The sequence below is a fragment of the Nuphar pumila genome, chromosome 1 (assembly GCF_984573655.1).
Source record: "Nuphar pumila chromosome 1, dmNupPumi1.hap1.1, whole genome shotgun sequence".
Lineage (NCBI taxonomy): Eukaryota > Viridiplantae > Streptophyta > Magnoliopsida > Nymphaeales > Nymphaeaceae > Nuphar > Nuphar pumila.
In genome coordinates, this window is record NC_143249.1 from 154056947 (window position 1) to 154065062 (window position 8116).

Consider the following 8116-nt stretch of genomic DNA (forward strand, 5'->3'; position numbering starts at 1 on the left):
CTTCAACCGGATCCAGTCTTCGACACCACGGTTCCACCTTCCTGCAGCCGCAAGCCTTGAGGCTCTTCAATCGGTGCTCACCATCCTTCTCGGTTAGTAGCAGCAGCCACTTCAAAGTGGCACCGTGACATCCCTTTGATATCTTTAAAATCGAAATGCTTTAGGTGTCATAGAGGTCTTTATTTTCATTTTTTATGCATCTTTCGTCTAAGCATATATGTATTTCATGTATGGGTTAAGGGGATGAAAGATCCATCCATTCGATGGATTTGGTCTTTCATTTCATAAACCAACATAAAAAATAGATCATATCCCCATTGGTTTTCATTTTAGTTTTGTATTTCATATAGTTTCATATTTAAAATTTGCATTTAGTTCAATTACATTATGCATTTTGTTCATTTTATATAGCGTTTTTAGCAGTTGATTTAGAATCCATAGAATTTCAGTTTTATACAAAGTCTTGTTGTCATTTCATTCACGTATTTTTGCTAAAAAAATCTTGAAAATTTTGTGATAGTCATAGTGTTTTGTCTTGTTATTATTCCAAATACCCAGACTGATTCGGGTTTCGGGGCCCTCTCAAACAAACCGAATCCCAATCTGGGACTTCACATCTCCCGAAATTCCATTTTCTGTTTTAACAGACAAGAACTTCCAAGATCTCCTAGATGGATGATCCGAATTTCCCTAAAAGAATTACAGTAAGTCCATGTAGGAACCTATTATTTCCCAATAAATTTTTAGCTTTTTCCAAGTAGCTTTGGTCTCTGCTAAAAATTGATTTTCCCAAACCCATGGGAAAATGCCACTTTTTCTTTATCAGGGTATAAACTGACGCTAATGTGCTGTGTTCGTTCAATCCATAAGTCGTCTGTCAAAACTTTCAACATGAAAGTTGTTCCTAACCCATTTCTCTGTCATTTTTGAAAATTTGGGAATTTTTGGGACTGTCCAAGTATTTTTCCCAAAATTATCTTTTCTGTCTGACAGATTCTCTTGCCTGAGAATTTCAGAGATTCAAACCTCTAATAATCCTCTGCCATAGCCCAAATCATAACCTGAATCCCAATGTTGTAAAAAGAGAAAAATTTTCTATATTTGTCAGAGACATTTTCACACAATTTTAGTTATTTTCCTATCTGTCTGCTATTTTTTCAATAATTTTTCCCGAAACCTATATGTTTGTCCCAAATCCTAGAGTCGCCGGATTCTGATCCGACTTGCTGGAGCTGTCCAACTCCGATCATAGGTCAAAACCAAAATCTGTAAAAGGCAAAAATCTTTGCCTAACTGTCCTCTGTCACCCCCATAAAATTTGGAAATTTTTTATGGAAGTTTGATATCTGAAATCCAATTTTGAATCAACATTTTAGGCAAAATCTTGATTTTTTAGGATTTTTAGCTATTTTTAATATTAAGAAAATACAAAAAAAAATAGATTTTAGAACTCCATTCTGTTTTTAAGGTTAGTCTAGGTGTTCATGCCAAATTTGTCTCAATTCCAAGTTCATTTTCTTTATATGTTAGTTTATTTTTAAATTCAGAGTCGAAAATCAGGCGAAAATCGAGTCAAACTTGATATTTTATGATATTTTTGCCATTTTAGGATTTTTATCATGTAAATAAGCATATAGAATCATATTAGGGTTAATTTCAATGTCATTTGCATTTTACATTTTCTATTTTTACAAAATTTATTTCAGAAAACCCTTGTTTCAAGGCCATAGTTTTGTTATCAGGGGCATTTTGGTCATTTTGACCATAATTTCGAAATTCCAAACTTCAATTTTCCAAATTTTCATGCATATTATCATATTGCATCATATTATGTTTGATTTATTTCATTTGATTTTCAAAATTCTAAAATTTACAAAAATTCTTTCAGAAAACCCTGATTTCAAGGTCATCAAGGGCATTTTGGTCATTTTGACCCCAATTTCGAATTTCCAAGCTTACTTTCGAATTTTATTCATTATTTGTCCTATTTATATCAAAGGGGGTATGATTCTGGGTTTATATTTGAATAATACCTGATAATTTCCAATATTTTCGGATAAGTTCAGAAAAACCTACATTTCTGTGCTAACATTGTTTTCTAGTTTTGCAGGAACATCCAAGAAGAAGACTTAGCTTTATTATTTTATTTGTATTCAATGTAAAGATGTAATAATTTGGAATAAGAATTTATATTTCTGCTTAGAATAGGATTGCATTACATATAGTTTAATTTCTACAAATTCTGATATTTGATGCATCATTCATGCACATTTTCCAAAATCACTATAGTTGACATGAATGGCACGTGCACAAGCTCTTACGGAGTTTATAAACTTCGTGGAATTTGTATTTTTGGCCATAGTCAGAATACGAATGAAACCTAGATTTATGATCTTCGTATTAGCCACATTCAGCCTACTTGGCTAATTTAAAAATACACTGCATTTCTCAAAATTTCAAAAGGATTTCCCAATTCCTCAATTGAAATGCCTTTCAAATTCATATTCATTCACTCAATTTTCATTATTTTCAAACTCTTTTCCCAATTCCATTTCAGAGAAATCGATTTTCTCAAAAATTTCTAAGTCTTTTTCAGGATTTGATTTTCTCAGAATTCTGAGTTTTCAAATGAGATTTCAAAGTATTTTCCAAGTTCAAATTATGATTTTCCAAGATTTCCACATTCTCAATTCTATGTTTTCAATCTCAAAATCAATTTTCTCAGATTTCCCATTTTCCTGAGAATCCATTTTCCATTTCAAAAGTCATTTTCCAATGAACTTTCTGATTTTCTCAGAATTCTCAAATTTATTTCCTCTAAAAAGCAATCTAAATCTCAAAATCGATTTTCCAAAGTTCAAGTTTTCCTGATAAATCATTTTCCAATGCAAATTTCTGATTTCTAATGAATTTTAATGATTTTCCCAGGAATTCCAATTTCAAGCACTTTTTCAATTATTTTCCAAGTACATTTCAATTTTCCAAGCAAACATCATTCTTTCAAAACTTGCATTTGTTGAAAATTTCATAGCACATGCCTGATTCTCTATGCATTCTAGAAAAACAGAGCATAATTTAGATAATTTAACTTAGTCAAAGCGCACATTTGATCTTTGGTTCAATTACCCCTGGTAAAGGCACCAGGAACAGTTGAACCTCGTACCGACAGGCGGATCCCATTCCACAGATATTTCCCGCAAATTTTCAAAACGGAGGTGAGTACTTTTCAATACTTTGGTCGAGTTTGACTCGCAGAATCGTTTCTTCTCACTCTCGCAGAGGGAGAGGAGAAAAATTTTGCGATGATAACACCAGTTGCATATTTGCAGTCTGTGGTTTCTCCTTGGCCTTTTTCAATGTGGGCCTTCGATGTGGTAGCCCCAATCACTCCTTCGGCTTCTAATGGCCACAGATATTTCCTCGCAGCTGCAGAATACATCACCAAATTGGTCGAAGTCGTGACTCTGCGAACGGTAGAAGGCCGACATGTGGTTTCTTTCATTCATAAGAACCTTCTTTGTCGTTTCGGAGTACCATATGATATCGTGTTCGACAATGGCAGCAATTTTAAGAATGAGAGGATGAAAACCTTCTGCTCAAAGTTTAGGATTCATCATCACTTCTCAGCTCCTTATTATCCTCAAGAGAATGATCAGGCAGAGGCCACTAACAAGATCTTGATCCGCATTTTGGAAAAAAATGTGGAGACAGGCCGTGATTGGCATGAGATGATGCACGATGCACTTTGAGCGTACCGAACCACCATTCGGACTTCAACCAATGCTACTCCATCAGAGCTTGTATATGGGACTGAGGTAGTATTACCTCTCCACATTCAGAATCCTGCATTCAAATTTTGTCGCTCATTGAACTCCCGCTTGATCAGTATCAGCAACAAAGATTGGTACAACTCGATCTGCTAGACGAAAAGAGACTCAAGGCAGTAGAACATGCTCAAGCTTATCGTCAGAGGATAGCTCGACACTGTGCCAAGTCAGTCATCGAAAGGAGGTTTTGAGTTAATGATCTAGTGCTCAGATCGATAGCTCATCTCAAGCATCGACCACGGGGCAAGTGGTCACCCAATTTGGAAGGCCCTTATATGGTCAAGGAAGCGCTGCATCGCAATTCATAACGTCTAATGAACGTAGATGGGGTAGAACTGTCGGATCTTATCAATGCTTTGCATCTGAAGAAGTTTTATGCTTGAAATGTTTGTTCTAGCCTTTGTATTCTTCAAAAAAGCCTTTTCAATAAAGCAATGATCTTCTATCAATTCTTACATTCTTTTCCATAATACTGGGGCATTTTTATTTTATATACGTCTATCTTCCCTTCTTCATATGCAGGCAGGATCAGACAAACTCTTTTTCTTAAATCTTATCAATTTTCAGTTAATCTTGTTATCTTTATTCATTTCAACCATTTTATTTCATTTTTTTTTCAATTTGATCAAATTTTCATCAATCTACTATCAATTTTATCAATTTTTACCAACTTTATCAAATTTTTCATTGATTTTATTAAGTTTTATCAAATCTTTATTCTTTTACCCTTTCAGGTTATGGGATAAACCTGATGCCTCTTTTCAATGAGGTACTCCTTTATTCTTTTACCCTTTCAGGTTAAGAGATAAACCTGATGCCTCTTTTCAATGAGGTACTCCTTTATTCTTTTTTTTTTCCCTCTCAGGTTAATTGAAATCGGACTTAAAATGAAGGAATTATGGCATTTATAGTGTAGCAGGTCAAACCTCGAAGCAGAATTGAGAGATCTGGATCCAGACGCCCATTTGATCTTGGATTTGGGTCAAAATACATTGATTCAACCCAGCTCCAGCCCATTTGAGTTTTTCAAAAATACTTTTCTAAAAACCCCCTCCTACATGAGGCACCCAGTAAATATTTATCTTTTAACACTATTTTTGTAAAAAGGCCAAAACATGCCAAATTGTGTATAGGGGTGAGGGACGCTCATTCCAGTCTTGTCTTTGCTTTGATTTTTGTGCCCTAAGGGAACGATTCTTGCTCACCTCCACTTCCACCCAGCCGACCCTCCCATGCATCGTCTTCCTCATCCATGAAGCTCACCTTCAATGGAGATGCCATCTTCTTCTTCCATTCTATTCTTTTCAGATCTTGTCCTTCTTTTCACCCTGCTGAAACTAATCATTGAGGTTTTCTTTTGTAGGTTGGAGCTGCAGGTGGAGTGACCAGCCGTGGTAGGGGGGTCGTATGCTTCTCCATAGCCAGCCATCCCTACCCACGATGGCTCTCTTTTCCATTAAAGCACGCCATCATCGGCATATCCATCCAGACTGTTTCCCTACAAAAGATAGCAAAGAGATGTTAGACAACATCAACGAGGTCTTTCGTGGTGCGAGATCATTGCAAAGTCCGCTGTCTTCTCCCCTTCAGTCGTCGGATCGCCCTTGAGGTTGGTTCTCTCATCCCTTTCTTCTAGATAGAACCCATATTGTGTGTGAGTGATGTGGCTGTGTGTTTTCTGTATTTTTTGTTAGCCTTAGAATAGATTTGTCGTGCATAGAACAACACGTAGAATGTTTAGGTTTTGGTGTTTTTAAATTAATGTTTTTCATTCCAACGTTGGATGTCTTTAGCGTTTTTGGGTGTGTGCGTGTAATCCAAATATTTTTGCTATGTGTTTGCATCTTCCTCACGTTTTTCCATTAGTTGTTAGGTCTGAATACGTTTTATAGGCAATAGATCATAGAGGTTCTTTCATAGTTAATGGCATTTTTATTTCTTGGTCATTTTATTGATTTTTGTAATTGGCGATTTATGTAGGTTAGGTTATTTGATTAATTTCAGTTCAGCTGTAGCGTGTTCTGTTGATACCTTAGTTTGATAGATTAATTAATTTAAATTGTTTGCTGTGTCGATTTAGGTGTGTTTAGCCATGTAGTCAATTTCATTTTGATGCAATTTCGTTGGTAGTTCGATTAGTTTATCCTAGAGTAAGATGTTAGATTGCGTTTTTCTGTTTTCATTTCATGTACAACATATTAGCAGTTTAATTTTTATGTTTTTAGTTTTAATAGTTCAGTTTTAACGTGTATTCATGTAGTATAGAGTTTAGTTTTTGATTAGACTGTTAGTAGGTTGCATATAATTTAGTTTGTAGTTTAGTATATATTTCATGTAATATTTTGTGCAATGCATTTTTAGTTTAGATTCCTGTAGGTTGCAGCTTGTTAACGTTTGATTTGTTTGATAATATTTCTAGGCATAGGTTCATTAGAATAATATAACTTTTAATTTTTGTTTTAGCTAAGGTAGTATTAATTTAGTGTGTTAATGTGTAGTGTAATATTTCTTTCAATAGATTTTGTCAAATTCGTTCTCCCTAGTCATGTTCTTTTCATTATTTGCGCATAGATTAATTTAGCTAGCTTAACTTTAGTTTAGAATAGTTGTGTAGTAATTAATATATATGGAGATAAGGGGTATTGAGGTCATTGTGAGTAGAACCGTTTTTGGTAGGAGTCCATCTCATCCAAAATCGTGATTTGCAATAAAGGAAAGCTTCTAAGGAATGCTATCCAACCAAAATCTAATGAAGGCTTACCTTTACATGTTTGGAAGGAATTATAAGTTTTAAATCTTTTTGGCAAAAATGTGTGGGATGTTTTTAGAAATATTTTCAAGAGGATTTAGTGCTTTGAATTTCAAAATGCTTTCTAAACTGGTCTACACGAATTGGGAAGGAGATTAGATATGTCATTTATTGTATTCAACCCAAAATCGTGTTTTGTGTGTTTTAGTAAACGTTTTCAAATGGGTCCTATTGCTTTTAATGGAAAATAAATGAAAACGTGTGGAGCCAAAAGGGCTGGACGGTTTTCACAATTTGCAAACTTTCCTAATGAGTAATCAAGGTAATTAAGGAGGAGGAGGTCAGTTCCAAATTCGTATTTCTAACAATTATAGCCCTTAGTGAATTCTTTCCTAGTTTGAGATAGTATAGCATTAATGGTAACTAACTTAGCAAGGTATGTATTAGACTAGGTTTGTAAAATTCGTGTAGGTCTAATTAGGTATGTTTAAACCTTAGTTCATATTTCATTTAGGGGTGTTACTTAGAGAGATTAATTAGGAATTCACTTAGGTATTTATTATGGTTAGTAAATAATATATATAGTATTAGGATAATGACCCATATAGGGGGCCGTGTAATTCAATGCCTTATTCAAAATCACCACCCTAGTTAATGTTAATTAGCTAGCCTAATATGTAAATCCTAACCTAACCATAGTTACCCCCAGCTAACCGTAGTTAGAAGTTAGTTCTAGTTAGAATAACCCTAGGTATTTAGTTAACCTAACTAACCCTAGTCAAATTTCTAACTAAACCCTAGTTGACCTTAGTTAGGAACTAACCGACCCCCTAGTCTAACCATAACCGACCCTTATCAACCCTAGTTAAACCCTAGCCATCTTAGTTAGTTAACCCAGCCATTAGTTAGTTAGTCGACTAACCCTTAGATAATCGTTTCTAGTTAGTTCCCAGTTAACTTTAGTTAGCTTAACCGTAGGTTAGTAGTTGTTCTATTAGGTTAGAAGTCATATTAGATTAATTAATTCATTAGTTAATTATGTTAGTTAGAGTATATTAGGTTTAGTTTGATTCATATGTTCAGGTAGTTTAATTAGAATAAGATCTTAAGTTAGGTTAGAATAGAATTATCATGTACTTAGATTAGGTTTAAATTAGTTTGTTTATTAATTTTAGTTAATTAGTTTAATTGTTTTCCTTGTTTTAGTTAACAGTAGTTTAGAATAGCTTAGGACTGTTTTGCAGTATTATTTAATGTGTAAATGCATTAGTGGATTTCAAAGGAATGAATAGTGCACGGAAATTCCAAACTGATTTTTATCATGTGGAGCACTCATCATTTCATGTGGATTTTTAATGAGTTTTATAAAAAATATTTTTCTATTCTCCACATTTGCGTGTTAACTGTCTGCAGACCAAATTTCAGCTCGATTCGAGTTGATTTGGTCTGGTTTTTAAGCGTTTTATGAAAACAGCTTTTTCGGGTTTTAAAATTTCGGGTCCTGCGAATTCCTAGAGTATCCTGATTTTTAAACGCTTAT